Raw genomic sequence first — 22586 nt, forward strand, 5'->3', positions numbered from 1 at the left:
CAAAAAAAAAATTAAACCAAACAAAAAGTAGGGAAATAGTTCACTGCCTGCCGCACGCCAAGTTGCAAGTTGAAGTTGCCAAAATGGCCAACTTGGCGGCCAGTGTGGCAGCTATCTAATATCATCGCCCTGAGCGGCCTTGATTTCACGACGGCAGCAACAAGGCACACAGCGTGTCGATAGCTGCCACATTGACGCTTCGCAGCGCAACACCAATTGACGAGCTGGCACTCTTGCTTTCCGCGCTGCTGTGTGGTTGTGTTGCACGGCTACTTGAGTAGTTCACACAAATCAACAACAGCGGCATCGCCATCACCATCACAAAAGCACCAAGCAGCAAACACCAACCACCAGGCAGTCAGCAGCAGTTACACAACCACACTCCTTCAACCTGGCAAAACCATTAACTTCTATGCCACATTGCGGCACTCATCGGGTTTTGCTGTGGGTCATAAAGCAATCATAGCAGTGCGACTTTGTACATGCGCGGCACACACACACACAAACATTTGTTGCACAGTGTGACAGGTATGTTTTTGCGGAACATGCCACACGTACTAAATATGAGTGAAAACAAATAAAATTCTTTGCTGGTTTTCATAATTCACTTTCCTGACGCTGTCGTTGAGCCTTGAGCCTCCAGCCACCTGTCACCCGTGGAAGGGTGTCTTTTGCGAGCGAACTGTATAATATCTTTAGATTTCTTAAACTTTTTTTTTATTTTTGCTCGCAAATATATTTATCATATTTTTCTTCTCGTCGGTATTGCCAATAACAACAACAACAATTTATTTATGATATAAATATTAGGGTGAAATGAAAAATATTTTTTTTTTGCTTAGCCTAAGGTTAAAATTTTAGATTATAAAAAAAAAATTTTTGGAAAAACAAAACTTTTTTTTCACATTTTTTAAGTAAATTTGGAGTTAAAATTTTTTTTGGGCAGAAAAAAATCTCTTCTGGTTTAAACTCTTCACATTTATATAAAAATTACCGAATTTGAAGGTTTTTAACTCAAAACTTTTTTTAACGCTTATGGAAAGCATGAGATGAAGACTTTTTTTTAAAACTCCAATAATGACAACAAAATTTTTTTTTAAGTTAATAATTAAAAATTTTAATTGGTCAGAAAGAGGACTCTCCACAGCTTCTAGAACACTTATCAAACATTTTTTATGAAATAAAAGTTTTAACTCCAAACTCTACTTCAAAAGTGAGTGGAATAGATGTTAAAATATTTTTTTTTTGTATGTTTTTTTTGTTTTTATTTCATGTATTTACATTAAAAACACCAAACAGTGATAATAGCCTATTGGTGAGGGAGATGTCGAAACAACCCAACCAATGAGCGCACCATCAATGTCCCTGGCATCCACGGCTGCTTGTATTAGCAACAGCAACAGTAGTACAGTCAACGGCGTCTTCTCAAAAAGCGCAAGCTGGTGCAGTATTGCTGGTAAGTAATATTAACAAAATAAATATAATAATCCTACTAAATATTTTATTTTTGTTGCTTTTAACAAATATTTTATTAAAATAATAATTAATATACGGTTCATCGACCGGTGCCGCTAATTATAATGTGAAGATCGAGTAGAAACGGTTGGGGCACTCGCTCGCAGAAAATATTAGGAAATTCTTTTCGAATGGATTAAGCACTGCACTCTTTATTTTTGTGAACACCATACAAATATACCAAAAGTGCTTGTACACCTCATCGTACATACCTGTTGACAACGAATTCAGCTTCTTCCGACAGGTGGGTATGTCCGTGGTATGTATGAGCAGTGTAACTTTCTAATTCCAATGCATTTGCTGTGGTTGTTTTGTATTTTCGCATTAAGAGGGAAATGGCCAGTAAGTAAGTTAACGCAGCAGTAAATTGGAGTGCCGGGGTTAGATTGCAACTGCTTTTTCTCTAAAAAACTTGTGCATTTTTGATTTTAAGTTTCATCAAGATATCTTAAGTTTTACTTAAGTTATCGTTTGTACGGTCAGATGGATGTAGAGGAAGTTCACCGGAATTCAACTCGTTTCGTCATCCTGATCATTTATACACATATATTTATCCCGATTTGTTTGGTGTTACAAACAACGGGTTATTAAAACTATTTTACTCGGTAGTATATATACTGATAGAAACCGTTAGAAATTCCAGGTAATTGTAATATAAAAACACGAAATCAAAAACTCAAATTGGTAGCGGAAGTTTAAGAATCAAGTTAAGTGGCTTCGTTGCTTGTTTTTTTACTCCCACCCTTTTCTTAATTACCACATTCGTTATGGTTAACATACTGTACGATCTTATCAACAACAACCACTTAACCGACGACCAGCCTCCAATAACACCATCAACAGGAATATTCATTATAGTCAGACGCTGTCATTGGAACCGAGTAGGCGCTTTGCATACAACAACAACACGCACACACATGGGTAGATAGATTGGAAGAGTTGTAGTTGGAGCGCTTTCCGCATCGTCGAGATGAAGTTGTTCAACATTTTAATCAATCCGGCGGCTGGCTTCTGTCCCGCCCCGAGAGCAATGGCAGTGATCAGTTCGGAGGCAGTAAAAATTAAAAAAACAATAACTGCACATACATACGAAGTATTTAAATTAAACTGCAGCAACTTGTTAGCTGTTTGAATTTCTCAAAGTAAAGTGACGCTGACAAGATTTCAAACTGATCAGCAGCCGACACAGGCACATCATGGCATTTCTCTAAATTGCGAGACAGCTTGGATTACTAAAAGTACATATAAACAACAAAGGCAAAAAAAACGTTAACTTCGGTTGTATCGTAGCCCTTTACAATTTACAATATACCCTTCACAAATACTCCCTACAAGATCTTAATTTTTAGCTGTTAGTTTGTATGGTAAATATATGCTATGGGGACTTGATATGAGCAATTTCTTTGGATATTGCATCGTTGCCTTAGGCAATAATCCATGCAAAGTTTCTTTGAAATATCTCGTCAAATGGGAAGGCAGTTGAATCTGATCGTGTTGTTTGTATGGCAACTATATGCAATATAATCCGATATTCCGACGACAAGCAGCACAATTTCAACAAATGAGCAGCTTCTTGAGGAAAAAGTTATAAAATTACCTTTCAAACCATGGGTGGTGTAGCGCAGCGCCACCAACGAGTTGTAACTTTGGAAAAATAATCAATTCTTAGTCGGTGGTGGAGTCGCCTGCGCTTGACTCGGCGCTACGCTTTTGTATCATTCTATTTTCCTTCACGAGTATGTATGCATGTATGTGTGTGTGTGTTGCTTTTGTTTTTGTTTGTCCATTCGGCCGTCAACGAGCATGGAATGCATTCTTTTTCGATTATCTGCAACTTGCAATCAAATGCTATTAAACAACGTTAATTGGTTATACATACATACAAACATCTGTGTGTATTGGCTCATTTCGACAGTCACTGTATTCCTAGTCACAATTGCATGTCGATAATTGTTCTTTTTCTGTTTAAAACTTTTTATTTCCGATTGGCTTTATGCGTTGCTTTTCAATTATGAATCTTGCTTAATCTTACAATTCGCAATTGAAATTAGAACAGTAAGCCGCGCCGCAGGAACCAGTTATTTGCAGAGGATTAAATTTTAGGTTTTTGAACTCCAATGTTCATATATACATACATATATATTGTATATATCTACAACTTAACTATATATTATATATATAGGGTGAGCTAAGAAAATCTTTGGATCTGAAATAGGCGGAACTTTTAAATCCCTGTTTATGAGCATGAATTCCATGTTTTCATTAACAAGATAGAGGTATTTCAAAAGCTACCAAAAAAATGTTTTGGTCTAATTTATTTTTAAGAATGGTTGTGGAAATCATTATCTTGATCATCTGGTCTGTTTTTCAGACTCTGCAGCGGTCATCGCGATTAGAGTAAATTATTCTTTTTTTTTATATAATATACTTGTATAACCCTAAACCATTAAGGCCTATTCTACACTCACACTTCCAGTTTTTCTGTGGAATTAGCAGTGATTTAAACAGGGATAACGATGACGTTTTTGTTGAGATATTTAAAGTCATCCAATTAATCGGTGATCGGTAAAAAAAAATATTTTTTTGTTTTTAGTGTGTGTTTGACAGAAAAAAGTCATTGGGAACCAAATCAAGCGAATAGTCCTTTGTGATAATTCTCGGTGTTTTGCTTAAATGTCAGTTGCAATCATGCCAGAAAAAAAAATGTGTCGACCTTTTCAAGGTGATTTTAATGTCTGAAATTTTTTTTACATATAATATAAGGTTTGCCACGTGATGAGCCAAATCGGTTTAGCCATGTCCGTCCGTCCGTCTGTATATACGCGAATTAGTTCCTCTGTTTTTGAATTAACAACCTGAAATTTTCCACACGTCCACTTCTCCTCTAGGAGCTGTTTTTTTGTCGGAACTGCCGTTATTGGAACACTATCAGGTATAGATGGATAAGATAAATATATTTTTTTAAGTTATGGAAATTTCCCTTATGGATGGCATATAACGCTATTATATAATATATACAAATTATTTGAAAGTGCCTTTGATTTATGTAATCCATAAGGGTTTTCAGGGGCGGCTTTTTCAAACGTAAATACATATGTTTAGAACGATTTTCTGCTGCCTCGTGATAGGTATTCGAAACTGTATTTAAAATTGTTGCTCTATTGAACTTGGTATAGCTGATTTCAGATGGCGTCACATTAAAAGCGAGACAAAAGGCCTTTGCCAGGCTTTTCGATGCTTTAGATTTTGGTTTCCAAGGATAAAGTTTATTTGACATTTTAGTGATTTACTTGCACTTTTAAACAAATATAGCGCCTTAATTTCACTTAGCAAGTAGCCAAGTAGGTACATCAGTGTAACGAAAAACCAACGAATAGCTAATAATATTTTTATTTTTCACAAACAAATACTAACTCGATTATCGAGATCAACAAACAAAAAAAATACGCTTGTAAATTCGAATTTTCTATTCTAATTTCAGAACGTTTAATGTATTTCAAACTCCGATTAGGATTTTTCGAAATTCTAATTACGTAAGATTCTAATTTGTGAGCTTTCATTTTATAATATAGCTTTCTATTTTAAGAACAAACTCACGTCAATACAATTCGCGCATTTAATGAAAAAAACGTAATTTTCTCACGCTCCATATACTTATACGTGTTTAGATGCGCATTCCGAAGCAATACGTTGCTGCTTTACCGGGGGGTCTGGCATAACATAAAAACTTTGCTTAGGTAAACCATTTAATTTAAATACATTACATGCACGTTTAAAACTGTTAGGCAAATATTAGCTAATTATGACTTTATTGCAGTTTGCATGTTTTCTGTTAACTTTTTGCATCGAAATTTCGCTATAAATATGGCGGACGAATATGAGTTAACTAAATTTTGTTTGTGCTATTAATCGCAAAACATGTTTCGGATCAGCACTGTAGCTTTAGCACTATTGTTTCTAACAAGTGTGTTTGTATAATAATATAAACCGTTTTAATTTAGAACTGTCCTTATAAATTTCTACTCCCTTTTTAGTGCTTTGTGTGCGTGGCGATTGTAGACCACAATTACCCCTTCCTGTGGGTCAAACGGTTGGCGTTGCTACAGGCACTTTGACAGGTGCTGCGGCGGGCTTGCCTCTTGCCGGCGGCGTGGTACAAGGTGTTCTTACACCTTTGAATAATGTACCGCATAGTGTGCCTATAGTTGGAGGAGTTCTCGGTGGTTAATCACTAGTTTTGCAACAACTTAAAGTAATTTATTCTAATTAGTGTTAAATTAACTAAAAGATCATGTAATAATGCGCTATTACTGTTACAAAATTAAGTAAAAGCGGTTCTTGGAAAAATTGAAAATTTCGATTTTTTTTTAAACTATAATTTTGGTGGCGGTTGTGTAGTCGGTTGAATTTGTGCATGTGAGATAGTCAAAAAGGAAAATATGGTTATTCTATGTTTTCTTTTAAACAATTTGGCAACTGACGGACAGGGAGGAAGGCGGTGAGCTCGCTAGACCTGTTTCGATTTACCTCAGGACAGAAGCACCTTGCGACTGGGCAAGTGCCAGAAGTTGATACGCCCCAAGAGAGGCGTAACCTTAAGGAGAAAATAGTGGGCGAAATATTAGAGCGCCCAGAGTTTGAAACCCTGGCTGAAAAATATTATTTGAAAAGTAGGAAAAAGTAATAATAGTCTTAAAATATGGGAAAACTATATTCAAAATAGGAAATAGTTTAGAGCCATCATAGTCCGAGCTGAGGTGCAGCAACATATCGTACAGTATTCGTATTACTAATGGAGATAATAAAAAATTCGCAACACGATTCGAATGAACGTAAATGAAGTTGAAGTTGATAGCTGACTTTTAACAAGGAACGTGTTAGTCATATCGGTCATGAAAGTTCGAGTTTGCCAAAACTTTGTATTTAACACGCGAACTCACATTGAACCATATCATCTTGTCGGAAATCAATGAAAATCAAATTGCTTCTTCATCCACCGTAGTCCCTACCTCGGACACTGTTTTCCTGTCATCAGAGCTCAAGAATGTTCTGAAAAAAATAAAGCGATAATGAAAAGATAATAGTTAATACTGAGTTAATTAAGTTTTGATTCAGATGACTAATTTTACTACAAAAATAGTATCGAAAACTTGAAAGGTATAATCGGTGTATCGCTCTTGATGGCACTTTTGTTGAAAAACAAACCAAAGACATCGATATCATCAGTGTAAACTTAAGTTCGACCGCAAATAATTGCGACTCTGTCACCAAGACCGAGAATATATCCCATCTCAACCGGATGAAAGCAGGGCACTCGCAGAGGTAATCTTTTAGCATTTCGTCACTCTCCGCGCATGCTCAGGATACCGCCGATTCCACCCTACCTAGTTTCTGAAGATGACATCTTGGAGATAACTGCTCTGTAATTATCCTTTAGTTTACTCTTGCTTAAAAGGAGAAGCTTTTTGGTCTGTCCACTATTAACCCTGACTCAAAGTACTTTGTCGTTTCCTTGGTGTTCGTAGTGTTCAAAGAAATGAGATACTCCTCAAAATCTATAATAACATAGAATGTACAGTAAAAAGGAATATTATTCAATATTGCACAATTTAGCTTGACTAATATAAATAAAGTAGCGATAGTTTCTAGGTTTTAACTTATTTAAAGGGGAGCCAGCAGGTGCGACAGAGAAAAGCGAAGCGATTTAGTATGAAAGAACTGAGTTTGCTTTGGTGTTAGTAATAACGAGATTTATTTAATGGGAGAGCTCATTTTCACACACTTTGGAAGCCACGATATCCTTTCCTTAATTCTAAAATTTCTCTCCGCATTTAAACTTAGATATACTACTTGCTAAATATCGTAAATTTTTGTTGCGAAAAACAGTAATAAAACCAAATTTCTCAGCATTCAAATGCAATTGATACGCCAATAAATGCACTCACTCATTCATGCTACTTCTTCAAATACAACAAATATATGTACATAAATGAATACATAAAATATGCACTGATATTTGCAACATAACAAAAACTTCATTCTGCGTGTCCTGATTTCGTTGAAACGCTCGCGGCAAAATGGCGTGAATGCGACAAGATTTGCTGACACAAATGAATTGCAACGCGCTCCAATCAAAATGAAAGAGTGCTGCAAACACAAGCACAATAACAATGCACTAAACCTGCAGCAAAATCAAAATAGCGGTAACAAAATAGTGGCACATGCAGTTGGAACCAGAGACGGACAGACACGCAGTCACATTCCGCGGCTTCAGGAAATATTACGGCAACATATTTATGTACGCGTACAGCGGAATCCGAAACAGACACACGCCACTTATCCCCCCTTTTTGACCACCGCGCACTCACCACCGTTCGTCGTGCCACAACTTCAAACAGGTATAAGTTGCAGTCAATTCACGGCTCTGTCTTTAATCACCATAAAGAGTTAAACATTGGTGTAATTTGTGAATGGCTGCCAGCATGTATGTGTGTGTGTTTGTGAATGGTTTTTTGTGATTTGCAGTACGAGCTGTTGTTGTTTTTATCGGTGCATTTGCTGGAGTGTTGTTTATCTAATCAACATCGGCAACAGCGGGCGCCCAAGTTGCACGCGTGCGCACCACCGCGACAGGTAGTCTGCGCCTTCTGGCCACAAATGGGCAGCACTGTTCGCAAATACTCGATATAATTGTGCGAGAAAGTGCGCGCTGCGACTTTATCAGCCGTTGGCAATCGGTAGTTTAAGTACATAACTGTGAACACATACAAAGTGCAAGTGAATTGAGGCGCACTGGACAGCACAAATTAACATACGAGGGAGATCCGAAAAGATAATAACTTCGCCTGTCTGCTCGATGGCACCACTATCGCAATGGATATTTAAGATCTATTTCGATAAGCCATGTGCAGGCGTTCCGAAAACGGCTACCATACCAGTATAACGAGATTAAAGTCTACAATCTCGTATTGGCAATCTCGTACTTCAAGATTAAACTCCATGCATATTTGTTCTGTACCTAAACTTGAAAAAGTCAGTCGGCGGCTGAATTTTTGTGGAATAAAGAAGTTATGCCTGCCACGAGGTCTATTTTTCATATTTCCAGGAAACATAACGGGTCCCTTATAGCGAGTTAAAAGGAGACAAAATCGCTATTTTTTCAAAATTTTGTTTTTTCTTTGGAAAACTAAGCCTTTATCAGCACACCCTCGTATGCACACGCTTACAGCCGATTATTTATTTGTGGACAGCCAATAACTGCGCATTTTTACCTAATTTGACTTCATTTATTTGTTGGATTTTCGAATTTTTTCTGCAGGTGCAGGTTGGCTTAATTGGAAAATTTCGTGAAAACAACAACTCGTTAGCTTTTTGAAGGTAACGCAGGGGCTTTGCGCGGCGCACTTGTTAACTAAATAGTTGAAAACAAAATAAAAACAGGAAACAGCGCCTTAATGAAAATAAAAAGGTGACAACATTAAGCACAATGCACACGTTGTGCAGTTTTCAGTTTGTTTTCGTTTTCGGCGCATTTTTGTGCAAATATGCAAATGCGTGGGCAGTTGACAGGTGTGTCGAAATAAACTGACAGATAAGTGCGCAGATAGGCTTTGGAGCAATGTACCACGATCAAAAGGCTGATAACGTGTTTATCGTTCAGTTATAGAAAATTCTTTAACAAGATGGAAAAATTTTTACTATTTAATGATTAAAGTCGTTACTAAAAATACTGGTTTTATTTAGATTATGTAGAATAGATTCAATTGTTTTGTATTATTTAAGCGGTGGATGCGAATATACTGGGCTCAAAATCGATATTATTGTTAATTTTGAATTAATTCTGTTCAAATTTATTAGCTGGTTGAAAAAGTAATTGAAAATCAATTTGATTGAAATCTGTGTGTTAAATTTCTAATTAGTAGAGCATAAATTGTTATTATGGCGAGTTGGTGTCACTTAAAATAACAAATTGCGGCTATTCGGACCATATGATATGTTATACCTTCGACATTGGATCCCTTCAAAAAACTATTATGAAACAAATTAATGAAGCGATTTATTCAAAATATATAAAACTCTACTTAAGTGGTCGATCCGATCAATATAGTAAAAATCGATATCATGGACAAATCAATAAGTATACGAGTATAATAATAAGCATATTTATAAATATACAGAAACATACTTTTGCACTCGATTTAGGTGAGTATTATAAAATACTTTCTAAAGAATTATTCACAAAAGTGAAATTAGAATAACTAATAAAACCTGCTATGTGAGACATATAACTGCATATAGCAGATATGTTAAACTTTAACTCTCAATTTCAGCCGAAATTAACTAGATTTTTGTGTTTTGATCGCATGTTAAGCAGGCATATCTGCGGATTTAAGAAAAATGGAAAAAAGCAATATCGGTCGGTGATTCGAGCTTTTAGAGGGAAATTGTACAGTAATATTGCACATTGTTTGGATGCTATATACGGTGACCCTTGTGCCTCGGTCCGTAAAAATTAATTTAATGTTACTTTCTGATAAAATGTTCCAAGTGTCTTGAAAATCACTACCACGGAGGTTTACATAACAACAGTCAATGATCCCTAACTGACTGACCGCCGATTAAACATACACGAGATAGGTGAGACCGTAGGCATCTCAAGAAATCGCGTGGCTGATATCATGCAAGAAATACACGACAAGAGAAAGATATCGGCGCTACTGTGAGATGACTACAAAGATGCACTGATACTCACCAGAGACCAAGGAACAGTAAAAACAGTCGACTCTAATCAGCAAACCTGGCGTCGCAGATTTTCCTAGCGGCCGGAATTAACACATAGTAAACTCCATAGTTGAGCATGTTATATATTGGGACGATTTGGTCAAAGGTATGGTAGTACAGTTGAATTCGCCACAGATATGAAATTCTGGTATATATTTTTTTACTTTTAAGTTTTTGAGAACGCTGAATACAGGATATGATAATATGATCAAATTATAATATTTTACTAAAATCCTAAAAATTCAATGTATTTTTGTCATGCGCTAAAATTCTTCGAGTTTTACAAATATATAGACTAATCCACATTTATTTGTTTGTGAAAAGAAAAAAACGCTCTTCAATGGAAACAAGGTTTTAGAGAGAGGCCTTGTCTATATATAAGGTTGTCAAATATCTCCTTTCCGCTTTTTTGCTCTTCATTCAATGCTTTATAAAAAGTGTTACAGTGATCGGATTTAGTTAAAATATGCGCCGTTTTGTTCGATGATCTGTTTCCATCTAGACGGCAACTTCATAATACCTTCCTCGTAGAAGCCCCCCTCCTTATTTGCGAAGAATTCGGACAGCCACTTTTCACAAGCCTCTTTTGAGTTCAACTTCACACCACCAAGGACATTCGCCATGGACAGGAACAGGTGGTAATCACTTGGCGCTACGTCCGGGCTATATGGTGGATGCGATAAAACCTCCCATCCGAGCTCCCGTAGCTTCTGACGAGTCATCAACGAAGTGTGTGGTCTGGCGTTGTCCTGGTAGAACACTACACCCTTCCTGTTGGCCAATTCTGGACGCTTCTGGTCGATCGCCTGCTTCAAGCGGTCCAGTTGTTCGCAGTAGATGGTAGAATTAAGCGTCTGGCCATATGGGAGCAGCTCATAGTGGATGATTCCCTTCCAATCCCACCAAACACACAGCAAAACCTTCCTGGCCGTCAATCCCGGCTTGGCCACTGTTTGGGACGATTCACCGGCCTTCGACCACGACCGTTTTCGCTTGATATTGTCGTATGTGATCCATTTTTCGTCGCCAGTCACCATCCGCTTCAAGAATGGGACGAGTTCGTTCCGTTTCAGCAGCATATCGCAGGCGTTGTTTCGGTCCAGAAGGTTTTTTTGCGTCAAATTATGCGGCACCCAAACATCAAACTTTTTTTTGTATCCAGCCTTCTGCAGATGGTTCAAAATGGTTTGGTGACTAACTCCCATCTCCTGGGCGATGTCACGATATGCCATATGCCGGTCTAACTCGATGTATTCCATGATTTGATCGGTATTTGTCGTCACAGGTCTTCCGCCGGCTGGCTTATCTATGGTGTCGTTTTCACCGGCTCTGAATCGTCGAAACCATTCCTCCGCGGTTCGAAGTGATAGAGTACCATCCCCCAAAACACCATTAATCTCACGGAACGTTTCTCTAGCGGATTTGCCTTTAACGAAGGAAAACTTTAAAATAGCGCGAATTTCGGCGTTAGTGAACTCCATGTTTACACGTCTATAACTGTTGAACGCAATATCCAAACTAATCATGCATAGCGTTGTTTTGTACGTTATGTCAAGACCTTTCAAATTATGTATAGTGTTGCCAGATACGAACCTTGTAGCGCTTTGTACATAGCAGCGAAATTCAAAAGACAAAAAAGCGGAAGGGAAATAACGGCCAACCATATATATGCCATAAATATATGAAACTAATATAAAACTAATGTATTTTATTTTACTATTCATATATGCTATGAGTTTATTTCATATTTGCTTGTTTATATAACATAAACTTAACTCTATGCTTGTATTGCTTCATGACTAGTAATCAATTCCTCTATATTTTAAAACCAATTTTCAGCTATATCTAAATGCAGACAATTCGTTTCAAGCCACAATCAAGCGGCAGATATAACTAAACAGATGCACATAACGCGACACACTCACGCCTAATTTAACCAAAAGTGCATATGGTTGGTCCGTAAGTGGGTTCAAGCACTACGGTTGCATGCGTTCGTGGTGCTTTTCGCAAGACGCCGGCACTCTGACGAGATTATGATGGCAACGGAGACAAGTTGACGCCAGGCAATGCAGAGTTGTTACAGCGTTGACGGTGCCGGGGCTCACGTTGCCGCCATCCGAGTGGCCAATGAAACCGGTTCGAGTTGCAGATGAAATTAGCTTCACGTTGTCTGTGTTGTTTTGTCATAATATTTTTGCGTAATGCAGCGTAAGGCATTGTACTCGTAAGCACATTTTAATAAATTAATCACATGAAATCGAGTTTGTGGCTTAAGTCTTTCGTTTGGTGCTTAGCTTGCTGGCAATGGTTTGTTGAAGACTAAATGACCGAACATAAAATGTTGAAGCTATAAGCTATTGTGATTTGTTACTGAGTCGGAGACTAGGAAATTATTACGCACATAAATATGTGTTTATATGCAGAAAATGTTAGTATTATGGTTGTATTTATTAACTCGGAGAATTAAATATGGCTTGTTTGAAATTTTATTGCGATTTTCAAAAGTTTCTTTTGTGCTGATATTTATTTAAAAGTTGTGCTTATTTTTTAACTATGTACATATATTTTTGAATTATTAATTTTTATGTCCTCCATTGATATAAATTTCTAAAGCTGGTATGTTTTTAGCTTAACTTCTGAGTTTTTCGCAAACTGGCGGACCTGCGAAAAAGTTTAAATTTTGCACCGAAAAACCAGCAATAAATTATTAACCAAATAATTTCTTTAATAACAAAAAAATTAGCATGATTTTAGATAATATTATAGAGAAGCTACAGTTGAAATTTGAAGTGAACACGTAAATTAATATTAGATTAAGTTCGTCGCCAGTTTTGAAACCTGAAGCTTCAAGAAATCGCTTTTCTGTTCACAGACTCTAACTGAAGAGCGGATTGAACAAAAAAACTTGTTCTTTAGTTTTCTTATTATATAAGCAATTGAATAATGCTTTTAAGACCCCAATATTTACGTTAAGTCAAAACAAAAATTTTGGTGTTTTCAATATCGAAAACTTTCTAAGCACCTAAAAATGGAATTTATGGAAATAGTGCGAATATAATTAAAATGAAAGACATAGTCGCATTGATCAAATGTAAGAAATGACCTTGGAACACTAAATAAGAGCCATACAACTGTCGAACTAATAAAACCAAAAATTGGCAAGTTTATTTATGGTCAAAAAATATGTCAAACATGGATTTATAAAATTTTAATTATTTTATGTATACTTGCACTTTATGTACACTTGTATGCTTAGCTTTATTTTGTCGAGCAGCTATTTTTAATGTCGTCAACTTACGCTCGCACCTACCGCAGCGGATACATAACACTAGAACACCAATTTTCTATGCTATCTTTTGCCCCGTCTTTCTCACGCCAAATAATGACACTACCCTAATAAATTTAATATTATTGCTGTGTGTTATGCTCTTTCTACATGTTGTCGTAAATAAATTTCCGTAATTTTTCATGTAATTACTCACTAATTGTGTGTCATTGTTGTAATCTTTGGTAGTAAGCTTAGTACCTGTACTGTGTACTTTGAGGTTATGTTTGCATTGCGGATGAAGCAAAGGTTAAATAGTATAGTTAAAAGAGAAAAAGGAATTATGTATTTCAATAGTGTAGAAGGAAATTAGGTTCTCTATTGTATAATTTATTTAATTTCTCTTTAACGTGTCAAACCACAAATGTGACACTGACAGTTTCCACGCGTTTTTCTTGAAACTATTTAGTCCTTAAGTTATTTGAATGATTGCGCGGAGACAACTGATCTAATCACTGCCAAATTTGTTCTACATTTTTTGTATACAGTTCTCAAAACAGTGACCTACCAATTTTGACAAAAAAAAAAGTTTTGACAGTTTTTGGGTAAAATTAACCTTTTTATTAAAATATTACCATTTTGACAATTCTATTTGCTATTCGATAATACTGAGTATTTATAGGAATACTGAACATTGGAAATAATTTTGGTATTTTCTTTAATCCAACTTGGCTTGGCAGTAGTTCATGGAGTTTTTAACTAAAATTTTAATTTAAATATTAACAAAACATTTAACATTTGTTTTCAAAAATTTTTCCTATTACTTATACAAAAAAAACACACATACATCTATAAGCGTTAAAATATTCAAAATAATTTATTTGAAATCTCTAAACTATAATTTCATAGACAATGTGTATTACGTTTTCCAAACTGCTGCACTACAACACAATCATCAATAATGTCGTTTTTCCATAAAATTTATGGTTACACATTGTTAAATATGCATTTTGGCCTGCTAATATAAAGCACCAAAGCATTATTCATAGCGTTTAAATTAACACCAACGTTTAATAGCCAGTTATGAATATGATAATACGTAGGTAGCCTTTTATATTTCGGGATATGCCAACGCTAGTGTTGCAATCAGCAACAATTGTTGCTGTGCCTAAACTAATATCTCAAGACCTTCATGTGACCCATCGTGAGATTGAGATCACTTTAGATATTAGTGAGACTAGCGTATATTAAAATCTGCATGAACATTTGACTGTCAAAATATGTTCACGCTGAATACCACACAATTTTTCGATCGCTCAAAAAAGGCTCGTGTCTTTCGGTCAAGAGAAATGTTAAAAAAATACGATAGCGGTGCTTCGAAACACGCCTATTCTATCGTGACAGGTGACTGATCGTGGATTTACTGGTATTAGTCCGAAAGCAAACAGTAGTCGACTGTATGGATGCTTCCAGATGAGTCGAATCCAACAAAAGGTGTTCGCGCACGAAGCACTATCAAGCAAATTGTTACCAGTTTTTTTGGAAAACTTGAATAACGCAGAACTGTAAATACTGAGTAGTACATAACCGTTTGTGTGGCAGTCACCTAATGACTTCTTTTTATTACCGTTCGTAAAAAATAAACCATAGGTTAACGTTTTCGACAGCTAAAGAAGCAGTTGATGCCTTCAGAACGCATATTGTGGAGATACTTCAAAGTGACAAATTGTGCTTCGACAATTGGTTCAAACGCATGAAAAAGTGTAAAGATCCTAATGGAGAATATTTTTAAAAACATTAAAGTGATTTTCGATGGTTAATATTTCTTGTTGTTCTCTAATACCGAAATATAAAAAGCAACCCTCGTACATTGCTTATTTATATATGTATGTATGGTATGTTCGTATGTGCAACGGCACACAATACAAGTTAGCTTGCATGCAGATATGCGCACAGATTGAGGGGTCGGGGGATATATATGTTACGTGAACTTCATACTGCACAGCTGTGGCAAAGAGCCCGTGTCAAAACGATTTATGTTCACACTTGTTGCCGCTATTAGCACACTTGCATACAAACACAGTTATGTACGTGCAGACACAAGCAATGAATGATTAAACAATGAATACAAATATACATGTGTGTGTGGGGGTATGTATTTGGCAAACTTATGGATTTAAAGCAACGGTTAATAGCCTGTTGCAATAAGCGCCAAATATTCGCCATGCGGTCATCACTTACCTTACACACGAACACGTATAAATACACACATACACATGCATGCTCTGTTAGCCAGTATACTTAACATTAGCATGCATGCGACATGCAACATGCGGCGACTTTAGTTGTCGTGTGTGGATTAGTTTAACTCATGTTTGCTTTTGTCCTCTCTTTCTTTTTCGTTATTTTTTGCTCATTTTCTTGTGCTTTTTGTACTCCTTTTCGTGCATTAGAAGTATGAAAAATGTGCAAAAATGCGTGGGTTGCATATAAATGAATGCTACAATCAGTTGCATATGTTGCACGTACGATTCATTTATACGAATGCACATAGTGCTCGCTTCAGCTCTTGTGGAATTATTGATTTTCCTATATATTTTAAATTTTATTTTTGCATTGACGTGTAGCGACTTCTGTGACTGCTGTTGCGGTAAATTGTTGTTCAAAATGTAACGGTACACAAGAATCAGGTCACAAATTTATATTCATGCAAGCTAACTGTAACTAGTGTACGAATCACATATGCTAGTGCTTTTATATCTATTAATGCATGCAAGCTGAAGAGATTTTGTTTGGCAGATTTATTGTATCAAAAATGTTACACAAGTGGCAAAAAAATAATACTACTGATAAGAGTTAGGTCATTTAGATTGACAAATGTTTGGCCAGACATCTCTTCTAATTTACATCCAAAGGGAATACCAAACAGTGGTCTACATTGTACAAGGTACGGAAAATATTTTATGAGTGACTTATATATTATTCTTGTCGAAGAATGCTTAAAAAATTAAATATTCTTGGCGATATACTTATCTTTTTTTTTACTTTTAACAAATCTATAAAGGTCAAAACCATTTGTAAACTTTGCCAATGCAAATTGTCAATCAAATCTGGTAAGAGTAAAAAGTAAAGTTCACTTTCGATGCACAAAATTCAAAGTAAAGTTCGATATAAAAGAAGACATAATAAACAACAACAAACAAATTAAAATTGAGCAACCCGCTCGACCCCTGGCAATGTGGCATTTTGAACACTGCCGCATGGGTCACACAGACGCTGTCGGTCAGGCTATTGTCGGTCGTTTGCTTTGTTTTCCAAATGTATGTACGCGTGTGTGTGTGTACTATAACCGCATGCGCTTTCAAGGCACATCAGATACGCATATAAGGTGGCATAACGTCGCCGTATAAGAGTAGCTACCCATACATAATTATGCACACGCAGACATATAAAGATATATAAGTTTGTGCGCATAAAACCTGCAAGCCAGTTTTCACACGTAACGACAGAGCGTCCGAGTTTATCGACGTCGACAGATCAATGCAAGTGCAAGCGCGTTTATGGCCAGCGGAAAGTTGTGCACAAAATTATATAATATAAAGTGAAAAGGCACACACATATACATATTTATTCGATTTTATTATGCGTTACGCATTGCATGCACGTGAAGAGACAATACCAAATGCAAATGCGTAAAGCAGCATTGTGTGTCTGGTGTTTAAAAATAGATATTGGCTAACGAGTTTGTCGCTTAAGTCTTTTGTTTATACTCGGGAAGCAGCATATTCCGGTTACCTTTTGTTTAGCCGTGTTACAAATATATTTTTGAAAATCTGTATTTCGAAAAAAAATAAATAAATAATAGTACTGTAAACAGCTGTCAGTGATTTGTTTGTTGCTTTTATGCGAGGACTTGAACGTGATTTTGGGGGGAATATATACGTATCTCTATACTGATATAAGCAGGACCGCTAAATTAAACATATTTAATCATTCCTAAAATAATAATGCGTCAGAAAAAAACTGGAAAGGGCTTACAGCAAAAGCTAAATATAGAGTTGCCATTTGTTTTTAGTTGATAACGTAAAGGTTGTATAAAAATTAAGACATAAAAAGCTCGTTGTATCGTCTGTCTTAAAAATATTAACTAGTTGATAATAAAAAAACGGAAACAAAAATGTATTATTTGTTTAAAAATATACACCAGTATTTTGCAGTTCAATTTAACTTTTGAACGAATAGGAGTTGCCACTATAATTAAATTTAATATACAGAAATAAAAGAAAATTAACAATATTTGTATGAAAGTTATGCAAAGTAAAAAATTAATTATTACACAAATATTTCATAACGAGGTTGCTATCTGATTAAAGATATATTTCTTCATACTGTCCAAAAGTACAATATGTAAACCCGATTTCGAATTTGGGTTAATTTTTTTGTTTTTAAAAAGTAGATATTTGCTCTAAGAGGTTCTTTAAGTCAGGAAAATTTTTTTATTTAAATTATTTGAGGGTACATTATTAATAAATAAGCGATTTATTTAAAAAAAGTTGAATTCCCAAATGTTATTTCAATAGCAGAATACAGGTAATGTTAAATAGACTAATCACAATTTTTATTTGATTTGATTTGACAAAATGATGGTTTTTCAAAAAAAAAAATATTAAATAATAAAATATTTTTTTTTTTTGAAACAATTCACCAGTGGTTTAAAAATCAAAATTATCATAAAAATCTTAATCCTTCGATCATTAATCGACAAATAGTTTGTGTAAAAACGTCATATAAAAGCTTGAAGGCGACCGGTATAGCCGTTTCGGAAAAATTTTCTCACCTACTCAAAAAAGTTTTGTGGGCCAATTACACTAAGCTTAAGTTTTTTTAAAATAAACTCATATTTCCAAAACTATTTGCTGGATCACCTTGAAATTTGTATGCACTTTATTTATCGTTGTAAGGTGAATAAGGTGGATAAAAGCTTATGGGTTTATGAAGACTTAAAAATAATTAGGAGCATAAAGTTTAATAGAAATTGGTTTTCTCAACCGCTGCTGTAAAATTTTGAAAGGCTATTTATCCATTTCTGAACCTTAAATTAGTTTTATGACAAGCAAAACAACTCGGAAGATAATGACCAAAAGTATAAAAATTTTAAAAATAAACTTGAAAACTAGCTGCACTTGCAGGAAGAACGCTGCAATGAAGACATCCACGAGTCATGTGAAAGCTAAGTAATATATTGCCATTTTTACGACAACACTAAAGCTAAGTCAACAAAATGTTTAGAACTCGGCTATTGCCATCTATTTCAAGCAGTATGCAAATACTAGAAAGCACAGCTTAACACTCTTGCCTTTAATGTTCTTTATGTGACTCAGAACCGTTAATGCATCGTCCGAGTAACGGCCAAACGCTTCCTACCGTTGCAGTTAGTCGCCGCAAAAGCGCTCATAAGCCAAACCTGCCACGAATTCTCTGCTGAATTGCTGAAATTTCCAGTTAAAAAGATTGAGTGTATGTACAGCATGACATATGTATATGCATATTTATTAGCAATGCGTGAATAATATTTCAATGACTCTGCAGGTGCTGTTGTTGCTGTTTGTCTCTCTGCTGCCGCACATGTTTACGATCAAGAATCGATTTAGAAATAAATTGAAAGAACGCAGATTTATCGCCCAAGCTCTTTGAAGGCATTTTTATAAGCTGTATAAGAAGTTCATAACCGGTTTTATTATTAAAGGAGTACTTGATCTTTAGAAAATGACGATACCGCAAATTAAATTAAATTAAAGATGATATGGTCTGATACTGTCTATATATACGAGTATATGTAAATTGCGATTTGTAATGACAATTGTAATGGTGGTGGTAGTTGTAACCGTAATTGGGAAATGTAGTCATAATTTTAATTTTAATTGTAATTGTACTACTCTGTCTATGACTGACTACTCTGTTTCCTCAGTACCTAAAGTGACAACTTCAAGTTAAACACTTTTTATCGCTGTTTAGAATTTAGGTATGCTAGGTATGCGGTTCCCCGAAATTTCCCATGCTTACACAAACCATCATCAGATATTCTATCCAATCTATTGACTCTTCAGTCTAACGAGTTATGCGAGTGTGTGAGTGCGCTTATCGCAAAGATACATTGTCCGCAAACAGTCGTAGCGATAATGCATTTGCATATTTTGTTTATGGTGCTAAGGTGAAAAGCGGCGCACAGTGGGGCATGATGACTTAAAAGTTGGCATCAAATAAACGGCTTAAACTAGGAATATGATAAACGGTATACTGATTCCTCGTACTACAATAGAAATCAGAAAAATGCTGTGCATACAACCGAATGTATTAGACTTTAACAGATTTACCTGACCTGTTCATATAGTGATTGGTGGCAACAGGTTTATTTTCATTATATTTTATTTCAATCATAAACCTCAAACTATAAAAAGAATTTAAACAATATAAAATATATTATATGACCAAAATAAGCAAAATATTTAAAACTAACTTAAGAAGTGTTTAGTTACTATTGCTACATTCATTACTATAAAAATTTTATTATCTTCACCGTTATCATCGTCAATATCATAATGTCCTTCACTGTTATTAGGAATAAGTGGACATATCAATAATTCCAATACTTCAGCTAATAATATTTGGTTATTAGTTCTTTTAAATTTTCTCTTTGAACTTATTAGCGGATCAGACCTTAGCACCAATGAATTGAATATGTCAATATTTGTTTTTCACACGGCCGCATTTTCGTGAATGGTCTTGGCCGATTGGTACTAAAGCGTCAGAAATTATTCTCTTAATATAATTTTTGATGTCTTCTCTTTACCTGATTCCCTTAATATCATATGAGTAGCATAACCCAGAACATCAATTGGCGCAGATTTCCTTAAATCCTGTGTTTTCATACGTTTAGTTCGCGGTGAGCTTTTTTCAAATTATATCTCAGACCGGCCACCTTTTCGGCTTGATTTTTTTATAAAACAAATTGAGGAAGGCACTTTTTTGTAATTTTATTAAAAACATCTATTATCCGGTGCGATTTATTTCACTGAATTTAAATTTAGATTTCAGGCGGTTCAATTTTTTCTTCAATTCTTCTTCAGGCACTTGCTGAAAATGTTTTCGTTTTTCCAATTCGTTTTTTTTTAAATTTATTTTTCAACAATATTGATTTACACAAGAAAATATTATTTCCATGAGTTCCCTACGATTGACAAAAAGTAACTCATGAAATTGAATGCGAAATCAACCACTAAAAGACTATAAAATTTAGAATAATATGGCAACACACACGATCATGTCGGGCTCAGAAAATTTTTAAATTTTAAAAGCTTAAACTGTAGGAAAATAAACTTGTTAAGATAGACTTCCGAAAAAAACGAGCAAAATGTGAAAATCACAATTACACACAAAGTGAATATAAAATAAATGAATCTTTATAAATACGACTGTACTTATTGCTAACATAAACTCTATGTTTGTAAGGGTGCGAAAAGAGAGATGCTGAAAATGACATTGTGTTGGTTTGTTGTTGTTAGAATATTCATAATTCCAAAACAATAAACAACAAAATGTTACTGACTATTTAAAAAAATTAGTTTTTGCCAACTTTTCTGGACTGCTTCCCCACTGTGCGGCGCTACACACACATATGCAAATATGTTTTTATGGTATCAGCCTACTCATGTCCAGTCACCCATGTCACTGCCAAGCGCGTGTTCTGGGCGTATCGACAGCCAAAGAATTTGACATTTTAAGTGTAAAATATGTTGCCATTACAAATTGCCGGCAGCCATGGCATGGCTCCCGAGCTTGTGTGTGGTTGCTTTCGTATTTTCATATAGAAGCGATCACTATGTTGGCTTCGTTTTACTGCTCTTTAGCGTTGGCTGTTAATATCACTGTTGCTATTATGTTTATTGAAGTCCTTTTGCAGTCGGAAGGTTTTTTTTGTAATGTCGGGTGAGAGTACTGCGCTGGCGTCTATTTGCATAGACATTAATACAAGAATGTGTTTTTGTTTCTGTTGCAATGCTGTATTTTTGCCAACATTTCTAGGCTGTTTAAACAGACGGCGAACGTGAATGGGTGGTCAGCAGCTGTGAATTTAATTGAGACAGGTGACAATGTTGTACGCTACAAAGTGCTGCCGCATTTTTTGGTGAACGAACATATTTGTCAGGAGTTGCATATTTAGTGCGAAATGAGGAAGTGTTTTGGAGTTTCGAACAAATTTCGGCTTAAATTTATCATACTTAGGAGGCTAAGAAAATCAATCGAAAATTTGAAATGAACGCTTTTTTTGGTACAACAACCAGACAACCTGGTGATATCTACTTATCTAATTGAAATAAATATTATAATGTTTGGAATAAAATAACAACTCAGTTATATTCCAAACTTCTAATTGTTTTCGTAGCTTGATTATATATAGCCTGATTATTTATAATGATTTTGATATACAGAAAATGTTGCCTACATTTAGTAGTGTTGGTAAGAGGTGAGGGTAGAGAAATGTTCAGTTTAATTTGTGTAAAAATCATCAAAATATATATGTGAGCTGAATTCTTGCTAGAAATTTTTCCGTCTTAAAGGTTTACTTAAAAATATGTTCGCATTCGAAATTTTTATAAACATTCATCTGCTTAAATATAATATTAATGGTTTCAAAGGAATCATTTCAGATGTTCGAATAATTGTTTAAAGTGCCTACGATATTTAAAACTGAAGAATTTAAAGGGTATTAATTATTTACCACACAATAATCGCTCAATTAGTATTTTTGGAGGTAAGTGGTTTAGTTTGTTTTTTCTTAGTCCGAGTTTTTTTTTATTATAATACTGGCGAGTACAGATCAAAGGCAAAGCATGCTTCGGCCTTATTCCCCAGAATCGGCTCCCTTTGAGTGTGTCTTGTTCACGCATTCACTGAAGTGACGGTCATGCCGGTAAAAACAGGAAAACATGGATTACGCAAAATTTTATTCGTTGATAACATGAAT

At 35.3% G+C, this 22586-nt stretch overlaps 1 long non-coding RNA gene across 1 annotated transcript; it reads left to right on the forward strand.

Moving 5' to 3' along the window:
- The first annotated feature begins 5367 nt into the window (after positions 1-5367).
- Positions 5368-5869, forward strand: LOC138855777 (uncharacterized). Its single transcript, XR_011394850.1, has 2 exons — positions 5368-5479; positions 5550-5869. It is a non-coding gene; the product is annotated as an uncharacterized lncRNA (long non-coding RNA).
- The last annotated feature ends 16717 nt before the right edge of the window (positions 5870-22586 follow it).

The sequence above is a fragment of the Bactrocera oleae genome, chromosome 2 (assembly GCF_042242935.1).
Source record: "Bactrocera oleae isolate idBacOlea1 chromosome 2, idBacOlea1, whole genome shotgun sequence".
Lineage (NCBI taxonomy): Eukaryota > Metazoa > Arthropoda > Insecta > Diptera > Tephritidae > Bactrocera > Bactrocera oleae.